The sequence below is a fragment of the Centruroides sculpturatus genome, unplaced genomic scaffold (assembly GCF_000671375.1).
Source record: "Centruroides sculpturatus isolate CEXI.00-Female unplaced genomic scaffold, Cexi_2.0 scaffold719, whole genome shotgun sequence".
Classification (NCBI taxonomy): domain Eukaryota; kingdom Metazoa; phylum Arthropoda; class Arachnida; order Scorpiones; family Buthidae; genus Centruroides; species Centruroides sculpturatus.
Genome location: NW_019384910.1, coordinates 166,863 through 194,767, shown reverse-complemented (window position 1 = coordinate 194,767; position 27,905 = coordinate 166,863). Strand labels below are relative to the sequence as shown.

The 27,905-nt window shown below is 30.5% G+C and overlaps 1 long non-coding RNA gene across 1 annotated transcript; it reads left to right on the top strand.

Moving 5' to 3' along the window:
• The first annotated feature begins 94 nt into the window (after positions 1-94).
• On the top strand, positions 95-27,863 carry LOC111631630. Its single transcript, XR_002757732.1, has 2 exons — positions 95-342; positions 27,564-27,863. It is a non-coding gene; the product is annotated as an uncharacterized LOC111631630 (long non-coding RNA).
• The last annotated feature ends 42 nt before the right edge of the window (positions 27,864-27,905 follow it).

Genomic DNA, 27,905 nt, shown 5'->3' with positions numbered 1-27,905 from the left:
ATTATAAATTTTTCGTACGTTATTAAACATTCCTTTCTGAGATTTAATAAAATAGTCGGCAAAAATTCCGGCAGAGGGAGTAAAATTCCAGCGAATGAACTCGGGTTAGAGACTGGAATAATCTGGAACCAGAGTGTTACGACTGGAGAGAAAAGAAGTCGGTTTCGGGGGGTGAGGGATTCGCTCGTGGAAAATGCACTTCTGAATTATATTTGTCAAAAAAAAAGTATCTTTTTTTTAATTATCAAGACTATATTTATTCTTATCAATCAAGATTATTTTTTTTTCTTTTTTTATTACAACATTTATAAATGATGTGCTTATTATGCTTACATTGTCGAGGTAAGTCATCATTGCAGAGTTCGGACGTCGAATGTTAAGATTCTTGTCTTTTTTAAAGAAATTTAAAGTAATTATAAACGTATTTAATTAATTAAATGACGTAAAAATCGTCAAATAACCATTAAATCAATGGAGTAAGTAGCAACGTGGATTGGTGAAATTGATGAATTTAAGAAATGAGTCAATTTCATATGCAACGTGAATAACTCATTCGACCCTTTTTGTTCTCCAATATTTAAAAATTTACTCTCGAAACTTAATTAAAACGGAATTTTAATCGATAAATTCGAATTATTAACTAATTTATTTATTTTTTTCTAACTTCTTTTATTAACAGAATTATTCTACATCTACATCTTAATTGCATAACATTAGTACAAGTAATTAAATATTCATATATTTTCAATAAGAGTTAGTTCAATGTGTATACATTTAATTAATTTGAATTAAAACTAGTTTAAAATTTTACATAATTAACTTTCGAGTGCGGAGACGGTCTGCGTCGGTGTAATTACCGGAAAAATTTTCCTCGCGGCTTCGGTTTAAAAAATTCTCTCTACTCCTTTGATTTTAATTAAATTTCGATGCACGTGATTGATTCCTTGAAACCACAGTTCGGCAATTTTCTACTAAGATTGCTCGCGTTTATATGCCGTATTGTGCCCACTGATGCTATCGTATTTTATTTTAGTTTAATGATTCGGTTATCTTGATAGTTATTTATTTAAAAATTGATTTTACGGTTATTTAACTTTTAAAGTTGCTGGTTTAAAAAGTTGTTTCTATTGTTTGGGTTGCTTTTTAAGGTTTGTATAAATTATGAAGGCTCTAAGTTTCTATAATTAGATGTACGGTGGCACCCCATTTAGTTGGATTCTGTTAATCCGGATTATAAAACTAATCCCCGTCTGGGAAAATATGAGAGATAGACGTACGGAAAACTTATAAATGTGAAAAAATTGAAGAACTAAGTACATTCTTCTTTGGGTGTAATGTTGTGGCTTGCAAGAATAGACTCGTTTGTGTGAATTGGCATGTGGTGATTGTTATGCATTCCGCGGGAGTGTTCTTTGAGTTAATACCTTGTTGAATCTTTTCTAATCTTTGAAAATTTTTAATTATAAATTGTTACTTTCCTGTTGTATAAAAATGCTGTTTTTCTCACCGCAGTCTGTTAAAAAGTTTATTGCTTGTAACCTTGTGCATTATTCTTCACTTGATACGCACGGCTGCTATTGTTTTGCCGAGTTTCGATAGCCTTCAATCTTTTGCAAAGTAAATGCCATGGAAGTGACATCTAGAAGAAAGAAAATGGCTGTTACAATGGATAAGAAACTAGAATTATAAAGTAAAATTTATATAAACTGTGTTATTTATGATGATAAAATTTTGTTCATCTGGATTAGACCAAGTCTTATTTCAGATGGATAAAAGGGTTTTCACTTTACAAGGAACCCAATAAGTATTACCAGACACTTATTAGGCTACTGTGAGACTAATTAATCGGATATTAAGCAATTTGGACTCGAGATAGCTGGTTACGCCATTGTCTTTGTGTTAAATTTAGTAATTATAAATTAAATTTTAATTTAGAATATTTGGGAAGAAAGGATTAGCCTGGAGTGGAACTTGAACGCACAACTCCTGCCACCATGCAAATATGTTGCCAGCTATGCTCTAAGTTTTGTAGAATTGCAGATATATAAATTTAATTTTTATTGAAATTGATTATTTTATGCTTGTCGTATTGGTTTTCTAGTCTTTAAATTAAAATATTTAAGGTGAAATTTGTTTTGTAAATAATTATAAGACAATTTTATTAGTTAAACATATTTAAATTAATTTGAAAAATTAAGTAACAAAAATTAGATAGGTAAAGTGAAAAATACTTACTAAAGATTTGTTTAAAAATAAATTTGGGTAAATATGAAAATATTAACAAGTATTTTTATATAAAAAAAAGCACTGAGATAATAGCTTTAGCATAGTTCATATGTATCTTGTTAGACATTTGATGCCAAGTATCCTGCCAATCTTTTACTTTCACATACATTTAGCTAACAGCCAGTTTAAACATAGATTAGTTGTTCTTATTGTGTTTGAGCTGTATATTTTTGCTGATGTTACATTACTCTACCACCAGACAAATCATAAGAAAAATTGCGATGAGTTCTGTACACTTCGGCATTGTCTGGCACCAGAGAATGCTGAAATGTTGTCAGACTATCTTTGGCTCTGTATCTGGTGTTTGGCTACTATACAGATGTGCGAATGTTTCCATAAGATTCCATACACTTCGTAATTGGATATCCGACACCAGACAGTCCCGTCTGGTATGTGCAAAAGAGTACTTACAGTTCATTTGTACGGAATACATTAGCATGTAAAGCAGGGGTCTCAAACTCAAACGCAACAAAGGACCGGTCAAATAGATGTATATCAGATGAGGGTTGAATTCGGTATTATTCGATAAGCCAAAACATACTGTAAACTACAAAAAGGCCATTTTATTGTCAGGCCTGTATGACTTAGGATATCTATCTAAACAGATGTTTGATGTTAGAAACATTGATTTTTAGAAAAGTAATCAAGGCCATGGGCCGGATACGAAGCTTTAACAGGCTACCAGTTTGCGATCCCCTAGTGTAAAGGATCTGAAAAAGTGATATGTGCAATATTAGAGTAAGATGATTCAGCACAAAGTGCAAGTTAGACATCAGAGCAATTCAGTTTATTTTTCTATAGATAGCCTTGTAACTTGAAAAATGTCATATCTCATGTTAGTGATTTTCATACATTTCTAGAAGTGTGATGAATAAACAAGTAGTTAGGTCTGTTATTAATGAAAAACTCTATGAAATATGACTTTGTTTTTTTTTTTTTTTTTTAATGATAAAACGCCAGTTAAAAAATAAAATGCATTGACTACTTGTTTTGATCGGAAACATCAGTGCGATTACATTGATGTTTCCGATCAAAACAAGTCATTTTAAAGAGTTTAAGAAAATTACTTTTATTAGAATTTGTTAGTTAATGCTAAAAGTAATTTTTTTTAATATATTCTTAGATATTTTGTATTTTAAAGACCAATAATAATAATTGTTTAATTTTTTTATTTTGTTGAAAATTTAGTTTAATTTTTTTAAACATGTGATAGTTTTTGACAGTTCTAATTAAGTCAGTTTATTTTGATGATTAAAATGACTAAAATTTTGAATTTGCATGCTTTTCTTGTGCAATACTTTTTTCGATATTCAATTTTTATACATAAATCTTACTAAATAAAAGTTCATACTTAGGACGTTCACTAGAGGATTCTAGCTTTTCAGCTTTAAAATAAATATTTCTATTAGTACATTACTTTCTACATAGTAAATATTAATTTTATTTATTATGCATATTCTTATGTACATTTTTTGAATTAAAAGGATTTGTATTATTTACAAATATCTACTTTTGATTTATTGAATATTTTAAAATGTTTCATTCTAAAATCTCAAATTTTTGTTAGTGAGTTTTTTCTACCGTAGATATGCGTGGTCAGTCATATTATAAAACTTTAAAGGTGAATCATAATAAGTACAAAAGTACAGGGTGATTCACTTGGGACTAAACACTTTGTTTAACACCTCACGATTACACATTCCCATTTGAATAACATGAATTGTAATGTATACTTTGGTCAGCCGTTTCGTCACGAATAAATTGTCCCATCTGTGTTTTATGCTCGTGTTTTCATTCTACACAAATATATTTTATATAAGAAGTGTTCAGTCTCGAGTAAATCGCCCTGTTTTATTTAAATATATATTTTAAAAGCATGAACATAGCTTTCTCTCTAGAAGGAATATTATTTCTAAACTTACTACTACTATAGTGAATGTGTACATCAGAATTCGGTTTTCTTTTCAATGAAAAAGTACATCTACAACATGCTGTAAGTGAAAAATTTTTTCTTTATATGTTAATATTCATTTAAGATATTTCTTTCTATTTACTAATTAAATCATAGTTAATTGCAAAAGTAATCCATTAAGAATCCATTCGAAAACAAGTATGATGATTTGTAAATTTTGCCATCTCAGTCGTAAATAATTCATTTAATAAAAATTTTACGTAACATTTAAAAACTGGCCTGTTGCCTTTTAGTTCTAAGACAAGAATTTTATAAACTAAAAATAAAAGTTTATATTTTAGACAAAATAGTTTCTTAATTAATGATGATTTCCAACTTTTAGTAGATCTTTTCTTTGCAGGCTGCTATTGGAACCCATGTTTTATCCTGTCCTTTTTATATTTTTCTGCAATTTCATGGGAAGTTTTTGTGTAAATGTAATGTGCAACCAAACTGAAGGATATGGCTGAATATATCAAATTAGCTTTTAAACTTCAGCAAATATATGTTAAAATAAATGTTTTTGATCTTCAAGACCTCCTTCAGATAACATTTGAAAAAATAATAGTGCTTGAAACTTCAAATATCAAAGATTCTACTTTTAAAAATGGACAACTGCCATATTCAAAAGACAGTTGCTCATCTTTGAAATTTCATAAGGAACTTCTCGTACGTTTTCTCTATTTTTGTGGATTAAGTTGGGGGGAAACATGAGTGTAGTATTATAGACAATGGTAATAAAGTGCATCTGAAAAAGTCGGGCAAATTCTCTGGGCTGGCTTAGCATGCACTGCATGCTTAAGAGAAAGTTTTGACTGTCAATATACTTTTTATATGAGAACAAATATGCCAATAATAATTTATTCTAACGTATAAACTCTTTTATCATTTGTGTTTGCTTTTACATTGACAGCTAGTGGTTAGCCGTTTTAAGTCAGTGCCATGCTTGCGGGAACTCGATCGCTTGCTCGCGAGGAGGTTTGCTGCGAGTGCGTGCGCATGATGTCATTTGAAGCATTTAACACGGCCAAATTGGGTTCCACAAGCTTTTGATACAGTCAGCATAAATGTATTGTGTAGTTTCAAATGTAAGTTGTGAATTGTTGAGTTACGTATGTTGTCGTAAGTAATGGGCTAATTATGGAAAGTAAAGAGTTTTGTGTAATCAGTGATGTATTACAGAAATTTTTTTCTAGAAGAAATGTAGCAGAAAAAAATTGAAATTGTGAGAAATAATAGACCGTGTCCTGAGGTTCGAAATTTAACTTCTGATCATAAAGATAAAAATGGAAAGTATGTACTGTACAACATTTTAAATATCTCAATATACAAATATACCTTGGTTAGCTATATCTAAAAAATTAAATAAACTATTCTGCTGGCCCTGCTTGTTGTTTTCAACAATGGAGTGTGGAGTAAAAATGGGTTTGTGAATTTGAATTGTCTTTCTGTGTCTGTCAGTAGATATGAGATCTGTAAGTCACCTTAAATCTTTTGTCAGTCTGAATACTTTTGGGAGGACACGAATTGATCACCAGCTTAATGAGCATCAAAGAATTGGTGTGTAGATATAATGGGCTTTATAATAGTCCATTTTTTTTTTATTCCCACCAAATGATGTTTCTGCCTATTGTTTAGTGCTAGAGATAGGCCTGTTATTACTATTATAACTTTTCAGCTTGCCCAAAAATTTTGGTTAGGATTTGCCCCTGGAAAAAGTTAATTACTACATTAAATCAGTACATTTTTATATATGTTCCTGATGATATCTAGTCTGTACTTGATTTTGGCTAGCATCTAAGCCAGCGCATTAAGAGTTATGGTGTTAATGACACCTGCGATTCTTGTACATGGATTCTCGAGTCCATTTTTATAGCATACACGCGATCCTTGACACGCCTACAAAGAAAAAGTTCAGAGATGATGTCGGGGATCGGGCAGATCCAGAAATGGGGGGCCCTTGCAATCTAGATCATTTGGCAATAGCGGTCTGGATTTTCACCATGCAGCAGCAGTGACCTTTTCAAACTTATGCACATGAAACTTTTAGTATTGACCAACATTCTCCAACACATCTTATTCACATATTTGAACAGATGGATTTTACAGAACAGTTTAAAACTAGATGTTTGAAGGAACATTCTGTATAGTCATGCTTAGAAGTAATTATGTATGCATCTGTAGGTATCTATTGTTAAAGATTTAACAGCAAATGTTTTTTTGGCCTGATACCATATTTTTGTGCATATTACCCGTGGTAACGTACAACCCATGATATATACTTAAGGGAAAATTGCTATAACAAAAATAAAACCTTTTATAGTATAACCTGCCCCATGGTATACCATGTCTATGGGAGCAGCCATTGCTCCATACAGAAAAGTTTGTGATTGTAATTTAAAATCTGTATAACCTTTCACCCTTTTAAATTGTCTTTAAACACAGGTAGCCTGTGAGTTATATGCATAAAAATATGGTAACTAAAATACTATACATTTTTGCTAGAATGTTTTTAATAAGTTCACGGAGGAATTGCATTCTATAAATACTATATGTACGATTTGTGTAAAATTAAAATTACATGTGAGGACATTAAAAAAAAATCCTATAAATTTTACATTCAAACCTTGATAGTGTCCTTTGTAATGTAAAGTGATGACGAATACTTGTGAATAGCTCATTCTCATGAAAATTAGATAACTCATTTAGTAACTATGAATTACTAAGAGTATGATTTTGTATTACAACATTATCATTACCAAATCACATAACTCTTAAACTGAAACCTGTGACCTCATTACTATATATAGGCCTGTATGTAGTTCTTATTGTTTGAGGTAATTCAGTTCAGGGCTAATTTCAGAGATGAACAAATGATGGCAGTAAATTGAAATTTGTCTGTACTATATTACCATTTCACTATTATTACGTTATGGTATTAAATATACTATAAAATATATTTCTCCTGCAGTGTTAACACAGATTTCTTTGATGCAATATGTATGTGAAGTAATAGCCTTATGCTTTTGTGCAATTTTAAGTGTTTGGAATACCAATGCCAAGATTTTGAACTAACAGTGATGTCCAGTTTCATCAATATTCATTAAAATAGCACTTCATGCACTGTTTTCTAACGACTTGTTAAAATAATTAATGTTTTATTAGAAAGTTCCACTTCACCAAAATTCTTTAACTCAATTTAATGAGTTGTTTCTTAACAGCTCTGCCGAATATTGGATGGGACTTTGGAGTCGGAATGAAATTTGTTTATAGAGTAGTCCTAGTTGGTAAAAACGGACTTACTCTGACATTCGATTTTTTTTTGTGTACTTTATATTAAGCTCCTAACAGGAAAATTAATTCCATGTCTTGCATTATGGAAACCTTCTCATGTATTGCAAGATCTTTTTTTATGACTCCAACTGAATCAAAATCGAAACAAGAACTTCAAATTATACAAATATAGAGGAGTTTTTATTCACCTTATTTGAAAATATATGACTTGGTAATGTTACAGTTAAGTGAAAAGAAAAATCATGGAAAGCTTGCACTTGCTAGCTTGTAATATGTCATCTTGATTTTAACTTAATGAGCTGCTACATTCCAAGATTGAATATTTAAAATATTCATTAGTGCTAACAAATGCTAAATTGGTTTTGATATCATTCTCAGCAGATAATATTTCCATTTTTCTGGACATGGGCCAAATATAAGTTATACTTAAAATATAAAATGAGCTCCAAAAACTGGATGCATTTACTAAAATTAATACTTTCAGTTTTGCCGTACCACGTTTAAGTTGGACTTTCTTCTTAATTGTTGGTCCCTACAAATTTTTCCAGCATTTCAAAACATTTTCAATTTCATACACTTCTAAAGCAGGATCTGTTTGATCATTATTAATCCTCTTGAAATGTAGAAAACCTTGTATAATGCAATACCTAGGATGAAAATGAAATGACGAGAAGTAAATAACATAACGGAATTAGAACTAAAAACAGTGGTTGCATAGAAAACTACGGCTGTATTACAGCCTGCTAAATTCCAAACTAGCCAGTTTCAAAAATAACCAATTTTTCTGGATTTCTGAATGCTAGATAATTGATATGTTACTTATTACACATTTATATACACATTTATTATATTATTTTAATGTCTTTGTAATATTAGCAAAAGTTGAAATATATCCATGAGAAATATGATACTGTAGAAACAATATCTATTGTGAAAGTAAGACTGTATTCATACTTTGCCTGTAGATGTTTCATTTATACTTTCCACACTTCTAAAACATGTCATTGGATCTTTATCCCGATGGTCAGTTTCGATTTGTCTGGCAATTGACGGAAAAGTCGAGTTGAAGAAAACTTTTCTGCCAGCCCATTATAACAGCAATCAACAGGTCTTGTTGTTATAACTGCCTGTCAGCCATCAAAACAGGATCAGGCCGATCTAGTTAAGTCCAGCCTTATATTTTATACTTTGACTAATCGTGTAGATCATGGATCTACACGATTAGTCAAAGCATAAAATTTTTTGAGTATTGGAAATGTAAACGTTAACATATAATGGATCTTTTATTATTTTAAAGGAAAGAATTAAGCTGTATAATGTTTTTCAGGTTTATAAATAACAGCCAAAGTACATCTAAATATAAGCCAAATATCCAAATTGTTTTGGTAACATATAGTCTAAAAAGTAATAAGACTGGTTCCAGGAATAATGTAAAAATTCAGCTACAAATTTTTACTAGTTATGTTCTACATCTTCCATTCCCCTGTTACTCATTTGAATGTCTTTTAAATCATTGCACTTATGTCTATTCATGTAAATTTTGAACTTTGTGAAAGATATTCTGTAGGGGCCAGGAATAGCATGAATACAGAGGATATGAAAGTACTGAGATCTGTCGTGAGCCAAAAATTAGGTGACAATACCAGCTGAACTCACAGGAATATTGTCATGCAACAGAAAAGTCTCCTGATACAAGTCTGACCTGACATGCTGAATTTCTTTCAAAAGCTGATCCATGACTGTGATGTTACTGTGAATCAAGCTAGATACATTGTAAAAAATGATTAACAAAGTTTTGATCCTTGATTTTTTTTAACTTTACCTTTGATAGTCAGGGTTTTCCTGGGTCAATCCACTTAGCATTTATTATTATTTTTTGCTTGGTTCATAGTGATAATACCATATTTTGTCACCTGTGACAATTTACTAGAGGAAATTGTTGTCAAAACCTGTCATGTCAATGACATCTTGGCAAGCTTCCATGTGCTGCTGCTTTTATTCAGGTGATAATGAGTGAGACAAAAATCTTCAACACATTTTTCTGTTTTTGTAACTTCTTGAACAATGATGTATTAAGAATCTTTACTTATGTTCAGTTGTTCTATTGTCTGGCATGTCACATGATAATCTGAGAAGAGCAAAATTTGACATTTTCGTTAGCTGTGTCTATTGTTGGGTGGCTGTTCTGGATTACCTTGAATTAACATTCTGCCTCCATCGGTCTATCAGAATTGTTCAAAGACCTTTGTAAAACCTGGACATTTGTCCCTGTAAGCTTGTTTTAATAACTAGAAGATTTCTGTGTCAGTTTTTCCATGTTTAACACAATTTAATGGCTGTACATTACTCCATTGAAAGAATTGTAAAGTGGGAAAATGAGAATAATGCTTTTTTGTTAAGAGTACTTGACAACAACTTTGGCACTATGAAATAAATTTAACAGTATTGCATGGTGGGTTTGTATGAACTTTTATAGTTTTGGCTATTGGAAATATTCAGTACAGTTACTTTTTATCAGTATAAGTCAAATATTTGAATTAAGAATGATAATATATTTAGGCTAAAGAAAAACAATCGATTTTGCTATTATATTAAAAAGATTAGCCAAATATTTAAAAGTACGCTAGACACTCGCTAATCTGGCCATTCCTTGCACAGAGGGGTGCCAGATTAGCAAGTGTGCTGGATTATTGAGGGATTATTTAGGTCTAAAGACTGCCTAAAAGCAATGAATGACTTGATTTATTGTGCTTTGATACCAATTCTTTTTGGAGGCAGGAAGGCAAATATGGTGTAAAGACATGCAGAATTGTATACAGAAAAGAAATCCTATGTAAGCAGGAAATTGGGATGTACAGAGTGGGACATAACATTTTCATGGAAACAGAAAGCTTAAGTGATCACCCTGAGGGTTTTCTGTATAACTGAGAGGTCTTGATTATTAAGGGTTGGATTAGCAAGAGTTTACTGTAGAATTTATGACAAATGCATGTAAAATATGCATTATTGGACTACTTAGATTTGATCTACTTGGACCCAAATCATATTTATATCAAGATTTCAATATAGTATTTAAGGAAAAAAATATGCAAATGCATACAGATTCAGCTCTTAGTAATATCTAAACTGTATTGATAATCGTATTAACTTACAATGACCTCAAAATTATTAGATTGTATTGAAATACACCAAACTTTCAGTATGGCTAGTGCTTCCAGAATGCTTTAGTGCATAGGTATATGTAGAAACACACAATCCAAAATAGCCATCTAAATTATAAAAAAAACTTCAGATGTTTTAAATAAATTGTAGTATATATACAGTTCAACTCTTATAATGTGATGCAAGTGAGAGTACCAAGTTTCCTAAGTAGATTTATTTTAAAAAATAGTATGTAGAAATGTAAAATTCTTCTCTTCATAATTCTTACATTTTTTCGAATCTGCTATTTATAGTATAAAAGCATGGGTTACTCTGAAAAAGTTAAAAATATTGCCAACCATTCACCAGTTTTAAATTATTTATCGCCACCAACTTTACCTACTAATTAATACAGTGCTGGTAGCCTTATCAGTTTGATATCTGGAAAGCAAAAGTAACATGTTAACTCTTACCTTGTTCAATAAAATTTTTATTTCTTCATATTTATTTTAAGATATGGTGGTGTTATGATATTTGAAATGTAACAAACATAAGTGCATGAAGAAACTGTTCATAATATTAACAATTAAAAAAATAAAATACTGCGAATGTGCTACCCTTTTTTCATATCGCTTGTCTTTTTTCATCCATGTGCGGTAACAACTGAAAGTTATTCGCTTATGAGGACACAGTATGTAAGGTATTGAAAATAAATATGAAAAATAAGTATTATTTAATGATTTAAAAGAGTTAAATCTACAGAGGCTTGTTTTCACTAAACTGGAAAAGATGTTACAATTTTTTATTTTATAAGCTTTAAACACGAGCAATAATAATGCTAATGATGCAATAATATAATAACGTTACACCTAAAAAATCTAAACTAAAATTACAAAGGTTCGAACCTGTATCGTCTAGTGTCAGTGCTTAGCATCTTATCCACTCAGTTATTGCTGCTCGGAGACATGAAATTTTCAAAAACTTATAAGCTAAAGACTAAATTTTCAGAAGTCCATTTTTGGGAAATGTTTGAGAAGCGGGTCCTATTACAGTAGATCCCCCTATAAGACGGTAGATACGTTCCGTTCTTTATGAATCAATTTTGTAGGAATCATAGTTTACGGACTACGGCTGTTTGAAAGGTTTTCTTTCATAAAATTAATCGATTCTAGACTAATTCGACTCAACATTTCCAAAATAGGTATATTTTTTTGAAAATAATCCGTATAAACTACGTTATAAACAAAAAATTGTAGGATTGCTTACCGAGTGTGTACCATTCGACTACGCCCGTTGCTAAAGCTTGGTTTCGACGCGGAACAGCACATCAAACCGCAGCCGCGATTTCTGATATTATTTTTCTGCGAAAACTTCGTTGACCTTTGGAGACATCATTAATATAAATAATTTTTATGGCCGTTAAATAAGAAATGTTTCTTTCACAAGAAACGTATAAAATTACAGTACTAAACAGACGATAGGTCGCCTAACTCGCCGTAGCGTGACGCTAGACGGCGAAAAATATATATTTAATTATAATAAAGTTACAATAAATTAAGTTAATATATAATTATATATACAGTACCTAATTTATATATAATTAATATATAATTATATGTACAGTACCTAATTTATATATAATTTATATAATACTGTCCAGACGATAGAAATCTCTCCGTAGCGTGGCGCTACGGACGGCGGGTAAGTAGTTCGGCTGCCCGATGACGTTTTACGTATTATAGGAGTTATTTTTACCGTTGTTTACGGATAATGCCACAATTTTTTTAGGAATCATAACTATAGGAAACGGTTTTATAGGGGGATCTACTGTATTTGGACAAAGATCTAGATGTTTGTGTTTAACGCAATATGCTCGCCAAGTTTTATTTGAATCAGACCCGAACGTCTGACCACCTGCTTGTTATTAATAGGAATCATTTTTGAATAATTTTTTAATGATATTTCAGAATAACACAATTGATCACAATGTTTAAACAGTATTTCACAGGTTCTGTCATGTCAAAATTTGTCTGTTAGTCTACTGAAAAAAGAACAAAGTGAAAACGTTATCTTAAAATATTTCCAGTTTTTTGTCAGTCGATAAAATATCCCCAATCTGGAAACATTGGTCGACATTGCAAAACCTGTTGTTGGTTCTCAACGTCACTTCCTACTTTCCTGCCCGAAATTGCCGTGTGACATTATGAAATTGCATTGTACAGGAATTTAACATTTTGCTGTTTTTCCTGAAGCATGCTTCGTGATTCAATTTCACACTAGGGTTTTTATCACACTTTCATAAGAATATTGCCACGCAGCATGATCCCTGACTTTCATAGAATATTAAGTCCATGTGGTGTTAACTCCTATGTTTTCAATATTCGATTTACACTATACTAAAATAATATTTCATGTGTTTCAGTATTATGCTTTAGTACATAAGTTTAATGTATAAAAAAAATATTTTATGAAAAAAATATGCTGTATGTTTTGTCTGATTTCATAAGATAAATGTCAAATATGTTTACTAGTCAGTTATTGTATTACTGTGCTGAAATTTTTCAAATTGCGGACCTGTACATTACCACTGTTGTTTGCTGTCTGTCCTTTGTTAATTCTCAAGAACAAAGATGAAAATCAAGACCAGATGTGGAAAGCTTATTTTTAAATTAAAATGCTTAAAAATTGTAGCATGGTGTTATGATTTTATCTATTTTATCTTTTTTTCTTTTTTGACTTAATTATAGAAGAGTGAAATAATTATTTTAAGTGTCTTGGTTCATTGTAACTTGTCCTGGTGCTGGAGCAGCAATATACAGTTGCCCAGAATGCCAATTGCAAAGTGTGTCTTTTCATTTTCTTTGAACAGGACAATGAACTTTCTTTCCAAGCCTGTAGTTCTATATTAGTTTAGTTGTATGTATATTCCTATTTGGTTTATTTTTTCTTTTATAAAAAGTAATACAATCAAAAGGTTATGCATATTGATTTATTTTTAACTTAATGTGATATTTATTTTGTTTTGTTCATTTTTTTTCTGACTGAAGGACATTATATTGATACCTTGCTTGTGGTGCTCATATGCCATGTAATGTAACTGATATATGGAAGTAATAACAAACATATGAACTAATCACTCAATCAACTATATACAACCCTGTATAAAAGCAGCTATACTTATCAAACTAACATTTTTGGTCATCTTTAATGACCTTTGTCAAGTTCATAAAGCTAACAGAAAATAGAACAAAAACATTGGCACACCAAACGAGGTTTAAATACAAAAAAATGAAATATACTATCTGCTACAGTTTAGTTACATGCGATGATTTTAAATAGCAAACCAGAGTTCATTAAAGATGATCAAAAACATTAGTTTAATAATTAGTTTATATTTGCTGTCGTATGTAGTTGATTAAGCGATACTGAAGCAGTATCATCAATTTAATAATTCGGAATACCAGTAAAAAGATGCCATTTATTTGTATTATTAGTTCTTAGTTTTTTTTATTAACAGTGAAAAAATCTTATTAGATATTTTTCAATGATAATATATGACGATTTATTTTTAAACTCTTATCAAAATATATCAATATTGATGTAAGCATGCACATTTGAATAACAATTGAATTATCATCAGCAGGAAGAGTGTAATTGTTTAATATTTTAAATCATAGTGCTACAGTTCCTACAATCAATTAAATTATCAATGATCTTAGTGATATGTGGATGTAGGCATTGAAGCTTAAAGATAAAGTAGCAAAGACACAACATTATTTATTGTTCAGAATATAAATAAAATATAAATAGTAGTTAAGATTACTTTAAAAAAACATGCCGTTAATGTTACATTTATATGTTTAACCTTTGATTACTATAGTTATTTTTCTTATATAATGACTAGTTACTTTAAAATTACCAGTTCTTCATAACGATTGAAAGTATTTTTATTGAATAGAACTACTACTATAATAAATCTTGATTTACCCTTCAATTATCTAGTCTTACAGCCAATTGATGATTTAATTATATAAAATTATTTAATTTGTCTAATGGAATTTCTGTTTTGTAATGATACATAGCAATAGTTTTACTGTTTGATTGGATGCTGAAGTTTTTGTTGATAATCGCACGTCAAATTGTAAATACCAAATCGTAGTGAATATAGGGTCTTCTGAAAAGATGCTACCATTTCAAAATATTGTAATTATATTAATTATTATATGAGAATGTTGGACAGTTTTCCAATGTTTTAATGTACAATAAAAGTTTCAATGCCTATTATAATTTCTTAATGTGCACTTTATGTACATGGCGCACACTGACTGATATTCAAATTCTTACTATACCTGCTATGGCATAGCTATTGTCACTCCTCCCATGGCAGCCACAATCACATCACCTGCAAGTTATGTTGCATGACGACGAGTGATTGATTTTGCAGAATGCAAAATGCCGACTCTGTTGTGGAGTTGCCATTTTTGTTCGTGGTGCTTCCTAGGGATAATAGACAAGATTTTTGAATGCAGATGAGAGATGAAACTCGCACATTAACTCAATTGGTATATTCCACACACTTCTAGAATAATAGTTAACATAATTACAGTAATTTAAAATGGTGGTATTCGTTTTGGAAGATCCTATATTTTGTCACATTTGTATGATTTACTACTAGTATTTCTTATTTTACAGTAAATTGTTAGCTTTATAATTCTCATTTTTTAAAGCAGTTTGAAGTGATTTAGTATATCAATAGTACTTTTATATTAAAACTTCACATAAGTTAAGCTAATCAAACATTACTACAACCGATACGTTTAAAGCTAGACACCAACCAAAGCCGAACGTTATAACATTCAGCTTTGGTTGGTGTCTATATGTTAAGCTGCTGATTGTTTTTTTTTATATGTAATTTGATAAGCTATTAATGTATGTTAGGTTCTATAATTGGATAGTTTTATCTTGAAGTAGTTGTAATTAAAATGCAAATATCTGATATGATTCGTTCTAGGTTTTAGTCTTACATGAAATCTAAGTCAACTTGAATCATCATTACTAATTATTCTAACAGTACAGTAATACCCCGAACTTACGCGATAGGTGGGACCGAGTGATAACCGTGTAAGTCGGGGTATAATTTCACATTTTGTGTAAAATCCGAGAAAATTTATTAGCTTACATAATCCTAGTCAGATGTATGTAAGCTAATAAATGTTCTCGTTAATCTTATCTCATCTTTTGATTCATTTCCGGTTACAAGAAATCACCACATAGTCTCTCAAGACTCCGTAGATATAACAAACACAGAAATAAATAACACAAAATAAATTGTAGCTATGTGTCGATTCCACGTGACACGTCCGAACATGTAAGCTGAACAATAGTGTGGGGGAAGTGAGTAATCAAGAGTTGCATGGCGCTCAAACAAAAGACGAATCGACGAGATTTGAAAATCGCGTAATTCCGGGTTTGCGTAAGTCGAGGTATTACTGTAATTCTGAATGAGAGATGGTATATAAACGTGTAATAGAGAAATGTAGTGTACATTTGCATTGCCTGAGATCTCAAAGTTTATATGTAATATATATTTTAATAGTATACATTGATAATGAATAAAACAGTAGTTTAACATTTTTAATATGGATATTAACATTAACTTTGGTAAATAATTTCATCAACTATAAATTATCTACTAGAAGTATTCTTAGCATTCTTTTCATCGTGGCATCTGTTGAAGGTATATGCCCACAGTGATCAAACTGCAGCTCTTCTAGACCCTTATCACAGCTCTATTGAAATTGTATTTTACAATTTAAATGAAGCCGCATTACAAAATGCAATTTCAATAGTAAATGTGATTCTTATTACTGATAGACATTATATGGCTCCTATTGTGACACAGTTTGGCCAACCCTGGTATGCTTTCTACTGCTGACTATGCTTGATGATATATTTTTGTTTGACTGGGTTCTGTTGGATCTTTACTCATTAATTGATGAACATTCCAAAATTAATTACAATAGTCATATATATTTTTATTAAAAAATGAATGCGATTGTTTGTTATCATTGATTTATTCGAGGATTATCAAGTTTGAGTTGTGTTTTAAAAGAATGCTATGAGATTTAATAACTTTGTAAGAGGAAATTAATTTATATGAATTGCCACATTCTAAAAACAATTTCTGTTTAAAGTTTTCTACATAATTTTAAATCATATAAATTGGTCTGATTTGAAATTTTCCATTTTGATTTGGATAAATTATGATAAGAAATCTCATCTATGGAAAGTAACTTTTCTTTACAAATTATGAACTGATTACGGATATAAAGCTGCTTGAGGGTACCATTTTTGTTTGCTAATTTATAAAAGTCGGAGTCTTTATTTTAACTACAACCGTCAACATATTTCAGGCATCTGTATGGCCACGGTTGACATCAGGGACTTGTATACTTATGGTATCACCAATTTGAGTGGAAGGAAATGGCGAAGAATTTGGCGATAGACTGTCGCCTGTCTGTTGACATCATCTTCTTGGGTGTCGTTTCAATCTCTACCAAAGCTTATCTGTGCTTGTCGACATACAACGGCGATTGTTCGAATGTATAATAATATAACCAAATATTCAGTCTTTCACTGATGTTTTTGTATGTGTCGACATTCACCGGAGAATATAGACATTCTCTAATTTCGGTCTTTCACAGTAACATATATATAAATTATTATTTGAGCTGTTGAAAGTGGTGTAAGTCATTTTTCATCTGTATTGAGAAATTTAGATGTAAAGTTTAGTACCAATTTAAAAATCACTACAGATATATTAAGTGCTGTTAGGTGTAGGTAAGTAACGTAAATATTCCTATCTCTTTTCAATGAATATTAAACAATGCTGTCAGGAATTGAAACTTAGCAGCAATCCAAGTTTTATGGAAAAACTGACTGACACACCACTTTTGCTTTCAGTGGTTCTACATGAACCACTGAAAGCAAAAGTGGTGTCAACCAGTTTTTTCCAAATATAGCTCAATGGTGCATTTAAAAAAAATTATATCCATTTTTCATTACTGTTGATTATATTTGGTCACTAAATTTCTGCAATGATTTGAACTTTTGTATTTATGGTATTTTTATCTCAACGAGATCTTAGTTTTTTAAATAATACGTAAATAATAAAAGTCGAATTTTGGAAATTTATTTTTGGATCAATTGTCTAGCGAATAGTAAACCTAAATACGTTTACAATGTTGCTCCTGTTCTTATTTAGGTAACTAAACTGTTCCAAAATTACCTGATTAGTCAAATTAAAACCAGATAAAACTGTACTTATAATGTGAAATATAATTGTTGAATTCATTATGCAATCACATTGCGTGTTACTAAACTACAGTTCTATTATTATTATTACACTAAAAAACTTTAATAAATTAAGAATAGAGAAATTCATTTTTTTTACTCATTTAGCAAATGTTTCCTCTTTCTACCTGCACTTAAGCTATTATTTGATTGATCTGTGTAATTAAATTATTGATTAACTATCAAAAGATTTGTTTAATTTTGTTGCTAGATGAAATTGTAAGGTCAAAACTTAAGTATAGAAGAAAAAATTTCATTTGTAAATGCTTGCTAATAATAATAAATAATAATGCCTCTGTTCGGTTCTGTACAAGCGATTCTAAGTATTAGTTTTTAATTTAGAATATTCGGATCAGCTTAAAATGAAATTGTCGTATGTAATTAAGAATATTTGTTTAAAGCTGTCGTATCAAGAATAATGCCTTAAGGTAAACATTAATACTAACATATTTCAGGAAATTGAATTATCGTACATTAGCAACTAATTTCTGGATAAGTTATTAGATAATTAAATTAACGATAAACTAGTATGGATCTATTTATAGTAATGTAAAAATTCTTTTGTAACTTGATGTGGTATCTTGTTATATAACAGGTGTGTTTGTTTAGTGAATTGGTGTATTGCATCTCATGATGCAAGCAATCTATGCACATAAAAATTGGTTGAAAAATTATAACAGATTAAATTTTGATTGTTTATTTTATATTTATGGTCTAATCTGAAATCAATAGGTTTTATAATTTTCTAATAACTAGGAGATTACAGTTTGTATCCTTCTTAGAAATCAATCAGACAGGGAAATTAAAGCCCTACAGACATTGCTGGATTTTTTCCAGGCTATTTTTATGTTAGAATTTAAATACAAGAATTAATGTATCCAGTTTGGGGGCTGTGGATTTAGATCTCGTTCTAAACCAGTTTTATTCCTAAACATCTTCAAATTAATAATTAAATTTTTAATTAAAAATTTAATGCTAACAACTTTACACAAAGTGATAACAGTATTTTTCTTCAAATCAAATTACGCGACTAAATTAAATTTAAACATAAAATACTTAAATGATAGTCATAAATATGTTAATTTTAATGTTTATAGTTGTGTAAATACATAAATATATGTTAGATTTGTTAAAAAGTGGTTTAGTCGTGAGAATTAAGTACAATATAATCTTAATTTTGAATTGTACTCGTTTAATCTGATCCAATAAACTGCCATCTAGTTTTTTTGGTCAGCTGACAAGGATTATTTGAGAAATGTACGTACAGTACTGTACATGCATGCTGGCCAACAAAACTTACCATTTGAAGTTTAGTTTCTAACGTAAATTATGAAGTTAATGTTATAACTAGGTACAGTACATACATTATAAATGTTTGATAGTTGGTTTAAAAATTTTAAAATTAAATACAGTTATAAATTACTCTATAAACACTTTTTTATATGATTATTACATATACATTCTAAGACTATAGTTTTTTGCATAAGATGCTTTCTATTATATATAAGAATTATCTTACAGAAAATAAAAACTAATCGGCTTTAAATAATAGAAAATATAAAATTTTTTACTATTACATAATTTTATGTAATTAATTTTTTAGTATTATTTATGTCAGGAATCATATTATCAAATGTGATATTTTTTCTATAGGAAGGCAAGATTTCTAGTTGAATTATTTTTCAATGTTTAATTGTTTGTTGCTTATTACATCCAAAACTAAGAATGTTTTTTGCCATTTCTACATTGATAGCAATGATACGATAAACTATTACTATATAATCACGGTGATCAAAATGCTGCTCACGAGCCATTTGAAGCTCTTCTAGACCCTAACTGCAGTTCTGTTATACTTGTGTGACTTCTTTATAAGTTTGGCAGACATTACTTACACGTGTCATAATTTTGTAAGTTTCTGTTGTAACAAGGTTTGGCCACTCCTCCTATTGGTACATACAGTAGAGTCCCATACAATGCGCAAATAAAGCAAGCAACACCCATGAATTTTGTCAGAGGTATACATTTTTTTTCAACTTATAGGCCAAGGTTTAAACTTTCATAAATCGTGTGATAATGCAGGTTTCGATAATGCGATTACCTATAATGCGTAACGAATCCCCCCACGTTGTACAGGACTCTACTACAATGACTCTGCAACAAACTGTAAAAGGCACAAATTAAGTGGCCAAAGTTGGCTTATGCAACATATCTAGCCATTCAGAATTTGAATGAAAAACTTAGATATCTTTTTATCTTTCAAAATGTTAACAATATGCTTTATATAATATCATTTAGCCCTTTTAACTTGTGTCCATACATTAAATGAACAGAATCTGATTGACAGCAATCAAAATGTAGTGCATAGCTTTTTAATCAGATCTTATCTCATTTCAGATGGAACTGATTAGACTACTTACTATATTGAAGGTTATGTAAGTGTAAATAATGTAAATTTAGATAATTTCTCTAGCCTAAAAAGAATAGGAAACTTTTTATTGTTTTCATTTATTGAGGTGGAGCATTAGTGAAGCCTATGTGGCTTACAGAATTGTTTGTTCTCAGAATCTGTTCAACAGATTTTGATTAAACTTTGTCATTTTCTATTAATTGTGATGAGGAATCCAAAAATGTAATAAAATATAGAGGTCCGGGACCTCATTTTCAAGATATAAGATCATTTCATGAGTGTGCATGACAGTCGTGTAATATCCCAAGGTCACTAACACATCTGTGTGGCCTATAGAATTGAATTTGTTCACAAAATTTGATGGACCAGTTTTGATAAACTTTGCCATTTTCTCTTGATTGCGATGAAGAATCTAGAAATGAAATAAATGTAAATGTAGAAAACAGGTCAGGGGTTCGTGGTTTTATTATCGATATAAGGGGGGGTCAAAGTGACAATTTCCATGATCCTTAAACATGCCTAATAGAATTTTTAGCAGCCAAATAAAAAAAAAAGCATTGTGTGCACCTAACAGAAAATAGATGCAAAAAAACAGAGCACAAGAACAAAGCAATTGTCATCGATTTCTTTTAGTTGTGGTTTTATTCATATACAACAACACAACATTTGAGCAAATCTGCTAAAGAGGAATACCTCTTGAGAGGTCTTTTATGGAAAATTTGGTTCCCTGTTTAGGTGTTACTAGCATGAATAAAATCTGGAAAATTCTATGTAGCAAATTGTATGTCGCCCATTGGCCAGGTGCGAAGTCACAACCAACTACCAGTGTTCAGTGGTTTTATCCACATTGCCACTGGTAGGCATTGCCATCGATTGCTTTGTCCTTGAATCATCTCTTCATGTCAGTAAGGGCAAGTATTATCTCTGTGTGCCAGTCAGTACAAAGATCACCTCTCCCGTGACTGGCAGGTGTAAAGATGCCTCTTTTGTGATGGAAAGTGCAAAGTTTGCCTGTCTGCAACCATCGGGTACAAGGATCACCTTTTCTGTGTCTAACAAGAGAAAGGCTTTCTTCTTTATTTTCAGCTCTGCCTTGATTCTGTTGCAATACAAGAAAGTAAAGCAATGTCCCAGTTTTTAGTTAAATTGTTTAAAATTTATTTTTATATTAGAGAATTTTATATTTTATTAAATAATAGTTGGTCCATCATAGATGACAATCGCTCAACTAGTAGATATGTATAAAAAACTATTGCAAAGTCATATTAATTACTATTGTAAAGTTTTCTTACCTATTTCACTACATTTGCAAAGAAAACATAGTTATTTCCATTCAGTTTTGTTAGTTTTTCCTCCTTGTGAGCACTAAGAGCTTCTTTCCCATCAAACATTGTGTACTTGGCCAAGCCCTTGTGGGTTTGGTCAATCCCACAATAGGTTGCTGGATGGTGAGGGACAATGTCCAACATATCTGGGATGGATGATCCTGAAAAATTCTTGAGATTTTTAAACCATTGCTTTGTTTTTGGGTCCCTCGGAGTGGTAGTCTGACAGCTGGAAACTTCAGACAGAAACTACTTAATGTTTAGTAAAACTATGAAAGTAAAGTTTAAAATGAAATAAAGCATAGTGTAGGCCTATATTATGTAAACAGGGATAAACTTGCCACTAACCATAAAATAAAAGGCGAAATAATGTTCTCAAATAGAAATTTTGGTTGAAAATAAATATTACCATTCTGTTTTTTCTAAACCACTAAGAAGTGCCACCTTACAGTTAATGTTTGTCTAACATCATAGCGAATGATATTGAAAAATTAAAATTGTTAAAGTAGTTAAATTTCATTGATTCTGATAAAACAACAAATACTACAGTAAAGACGTTTGGCATAAACAGTTGAAAAACTGGCTTTCACGGCGACATTCACTGTGTAATGAATAGCTTTACACAGTGAATGCCACTTAGAAACTATATGTATAATACAAGAAGTTGTAAAAGGTGTAGGTTTTCTACCATTATTATATTGTCTTGGCATTACTAGTGTCACTATGCTAAGCTATATTACAATATTAATTTCATACTGATAACTCGCAAAGTGAGTTCTTGAAGCATGTCTTATATCTGAACAATTATAAAATTGTAAAATTTATATTTAATTAAATCTTTTTAATACATATTCCATAATATTTTAGATCCTTATAATTTATTTAGTCAATAGCTGTAATTTTGTTTGTGTTAGAAAATCTTGAACAGTGACATGTAAAGATATAGTAATTTCGTACAGATGTAATTATTTATACATTTACTTATATTTAAAGTAAACAATAAATAATTTTTTTATCTACCACTGAAATTTATTTATTAAACTTTTTATCAAGTTTTTAATGAATTTGTTTTTACAAACTTCCGTTAGAAATTTAAAATCAATTAGAGTAGTCTCTAATTCGACATATATTGGACTGATGGGTGTTGGATTACTGGATTTTGTATGTACGTACAGTTAAAAAAATAGTTTGATTTACAGGTTAGTTTATTGTATTAATCATAATATGTGACTGTTTTTCCAATCGCATATACAACAAACAACTAGTGACTGACAGAATACATGTAAAGTATATCAATCTCTGTTACATACGTTGAAAAGTAGTAACATGGAAAATTTGTGCACCACCACCCTGCAGTGTCGGATTACTGGATGTGTTGGACTGTAGAGACTCTACCATATTTAAATAGTATGAAAAATTTTGTTATTTATTGAAAATAACAATTTTCTTTGATGTCCAGAATAGATTTTTTTAGTTTATTGGAAAGTCAATGCCCAAATGTCATTTAATGAATATGTATTTTTTTTAAAAATGATTTTAACTACAATTAAAGCCAGTTTGGAACAGCTGCATAAGTTATTGTTCGTGATTTTATTTATGATTATTTTATCGGAGGTAACTGAATCACTAATACAGCTGCATTAGGCATAAATGCAGCTGGTCCAATCTGATTTTAACCATTCTTAAAGTAATCTTAAGAATATATCTTAACTGTGATTCTGTTTAACAAAACTACTTTTAGATTGATAGATAAACATAATTAAAACAATACCATTTATCAAGATTTTAAACTTATTTAATAGCAGTGCTGTACATTCACTTGTACATGCTTTTTTAATATTATAAGATGCAATAATCTTTGTAAATGCAATAAACTTTTAGAATTGATAAATGACTCGCTAATGTGTTCACTACATAAATATATTAAATGTTTTCAAATATTAGAGGATATTTTGATATCTGTGAATGAATAAACATAGAATTTTTGCATTGGGAATATTGCTAAAGTTACCTTTGGAAACTTGTTGATAACTAAGTGGCTAAGGTGTAGTGATGTAATTGGTGAATTCACTTTGGGAAAACCAATTGCCGAGCTCAACATATCTTGGAGGCAATGAGTTTGACGATAAATTGATGAGATACATCATGATTCATCATTTACACAATGCAGCTTTTAAAAATACTTTCGGAGAAAATGACTTCAGGAAAACTCTCATAGCCAAATCATGACTTTTAAGCTCTCAAATTCAACTTTTGTAGACCTTGTAAATGTATGTAATTCTTGTTGTTTGAGATACGTAGTGCCAGTTTGTAACAAATGATATGCTAAATCAGAGTTTATAGTTTGAAAAGTTAGTTGTCATGATTTTAATTTTTTTAACACAACAAACATATAATAGTAAAAAAATATAATCAGAAATGTCCAAAATTAAGCAAGCAGCAATAGTTTGGCGTGCATTTCACTTACATTTATGTATTTGTGTATAGCTGGTATAGTAGAACTCTTACTTCATCAGAAATCAATGGTATTATCAAATAGTAATCACACAAAACTTGTAGTTCATATTAAAATTTAATTAATATGCTGGAATAAATTGCAAGTTTAGTTGTAATCTGAGTACATGAACAGATTAAGTTTGTTATTTAAATGTGACTTGTATTAGCAATATTGCCACAGTTGTTATCAGAGGAATAATTAAATATCATGTGCAAATTGTTTCTGATCTGAATATGCCCATTTAGACAATTTTACTTGAGATATTATTGGTAATGGAGTTTATAGATTGATTCAATCCTAAAACCAAGTATTGCTTGTGTAAATCTTGTAGTATTCAGAAAAAAAGGTAAAGATCTACAATAAAATGCATTTTTCTATTGTAACACCATTACAACATGTCTAAATTTACTCCAGTAATTCAGATATTGAATTCTATACACCATAATTTTGTGCAGATAATACACGAGTGTATATATACCCTGTAGAAATTGTAAGAACAAAAATAAAACCTTTGCATAACACCCTACCATATAACCATTCCTTTGATGCAGAGGTCAAAAGCAAGATAAAATTATCAGTATGCAATTTAGAAGTTGCCATCTCAAGCATTAAAATATTGTATTTTCTGTTTCATTTCTGTTAACAAATCATTGTAGATATACGAGGTATGGCTATTAAATAACGAGACTGACACTGTAAAACATGTTATTTTGATTTCATATAAGGACCTTGAATAAGTTCTCGCTGTTTTCCAACAGATGGCGTTACCAGAACCACGTGTGTTTATTTTTAGATGGTGACGCATCTGTAAGGAAGTACAATAAGTGACCTTGAAATTCAGTATACGTCATTTCACCGAAGTGTTAAACAACTTATTTTTTCATTGTGTTAAACATGTCTAGTTTCGTGCCAAAAAAAAGAGTATTTGCGAGGAATTTTATTGCACTATTTTATTCAAAAAAAATCTGCAGCAGAAGCGCACACAATTCTTGTTGAGACTTACGGCGACCATGCTCTGTCGGAAACAACATGCAGAGATTGGTTTAGACNATACTGTGTCTTCATGTATGTCTTGAAGAATAATTAGAAAGGCCATCCCATTGCATGTAGACTATACAGTGATACCTCGAACTTACGCAATAGGTGGGATCGAGCGATAACCGCGTAAGTCGGGGTATAATTTCGCAATTTGTGTAAAATCCAAGTTGGAGGTATGTAAGCTAATAAATGTTCTTGTTAATCTTATCTCGTCTTTTGATTTATTCGCGGTTACAAGAAATCACCACATAGTGAAGTCTCCGTAGATATAAAATACACAGAAATAAATAACACAAAATAAATTGTAGCTATGCGTCAATTCCGCGCAACACATCCAAACATATAAGCTGAACAAGAGTGTGGGGGAGTGAGTAATCAAGAGTTGCCTAGCGCTCAAACAAAAGACGATTCCACGAGATTTGAAAATCACGTAACTCTGGGTTCGCGTAAATCAAGGTATTACTGTATTTATATTAGTCCACATGTAATGAAGTAGCCTTTCTAGTTCTTCTTTAAGCTATATGAAGGCATAGTAGGCAATTCCACTTGGTACAAGGAAGTTACGTTATAAAAATNAGGTACTGCACTCGAAAGAGAAGACTTAATCTAAACAGCTGTTGGTCGCTGGTGTTTGGCACATGCATACTTCTTCTATAGCAGCATCAGTCTCATTATTTAATAGCCACACCTCGTATGTAAACAACCAATCTCAAATATCCTATCAATATAACAATCATATTAATATCAGGATTATTCAGACTATACTTTGTTTAAATATTAATAATTAATATAATTTTTTTCTAAATGTAGATGGTTACTCCACTATCTTACTCACATTAGCTAATAATTACAATAATTTTTAAATTAATTATTAAACTTAATTTATGTTGTATGATGATATTGATGATATATTAGTGCTAGTTGAAACTTTAATTGTAAATAATTGTATGAAAAATTTAATTCTTTCTATTGTCTTGTATTTTTTATTAGACTGAAGATAGATTTATCTTATTGCAAGTATTTATTTAAAAATTAAATTTCAATCCATTGAAAGAGGTCATGGTTGTAAGGAATAGTGGGGAATATATTGTAGTTAAATACTTAATTTCATTTCTTGCAAGTGTACGAATAGCTAATTATTAGTCTGGTTGGCTGCCTACTACTGCCAGTCAGAGTGTGAATCAACTTTAATTGGAATCTGAAATTTAAAATTAGTATAACCTACCACATTGTATTACCCGATCCTTCCCTTTCAAATTATTCTTCGAGAACAGTTAACTTGGGGAATATCTGTATGAAATTATGGTACTTTTTTGAAACGTGACACTTCAAAGGAGAGAGGTAAAATGTAATTGTAAAGGGTGGCTGTTTTCAAGACAGTTAATTCAGTACATTTGTCAATGATACTAAGCAAGATCAACTTGTAATTGAGGATCAAAATTAAGACAAAGATCCATAAGTAAAGTCAAGACAAGATTAAGATTTTAATTTTAAAGATTAAGTTTCTGATATGCTATGCTTTAATTATAGTTTATAAAGCAAAAAAACTATTGTATAAAGAATTAATTGTGAAAAATACACTGTTGACGAGATGCATGGGAATTTCTGCGTGATCTTTCTGAGTCAACGACAGGATCTTTGGTTCCAGCAGAATGTTGTGACAGTGCACCCTGTTTAGGAGATGCTTAATGCAGTGTTTCTAGGACCATCATCATGGCATCTATGCTTCTCCAACATCTAATGGATTTCCTCTTGTGAGACAGTGTGAATCAATGTCTCTTCCAGATATTGTCTACCTTATTCATTGAGTTGAAGGAAAGAATTGGTACCATTCTTCACAACAGTCCATATGTGACTCTTGCAGCAGTGACATGTGAAGCCCTGCATTGTGTACAATATATTTGAGTGCACAGACAACACTTTTTAACATGAGTGTTGTGGTATACAACTATATTATGTCATTAAAGCCATTTACATTGTCTTTCATCTGTAATTTGCAATGTGTCCTCTGTCCATCTGGGAAGTGACTTTTGTACCAACCAGTATGCTTGAAATTAGTTTTACATTTTTAATGTTTAATTAATGAATGTTTTTAAGTGTTTTAACAATGAACATTCATCACTATGAATTCTTGAAAAATGTTAAAGCTGTCATTCCCATTTCTGTATTTTTTTTTATACTTTTATTTTTAAATATTTTAAATGAGGTATAAATTCATTTATAATTTAAGTAATACATGAATAGTAATAATAATATATAATTTTTTTCCAGATCATATAACTAAAGGTGTTACATCAACTTAAATCAGCTTGGGCTGTTTGTCCCAATTACTTCTACCTCTCTGTTCTTCCATTTTCATTTTCTGCAATTCATCATATAATGCCTCTGTCGAGTAGAGCTCGAATCTATGCAGATGTGAACTCGCATAGACCTCGGGAATATTGGGATTACGAATCGCACGTCGTCGAATGGGGGAATCAAGACGATTATCAGTTAGTGAGAAAACTTGGTCGAGGAAAATACAGCGAAGTGTTTGAAGCAATCAATATTACTAACAATGAGAAATGTGTAGTAAAAATATTGAAGGTAAGATAAAAAAGTTCTCTTTTATTA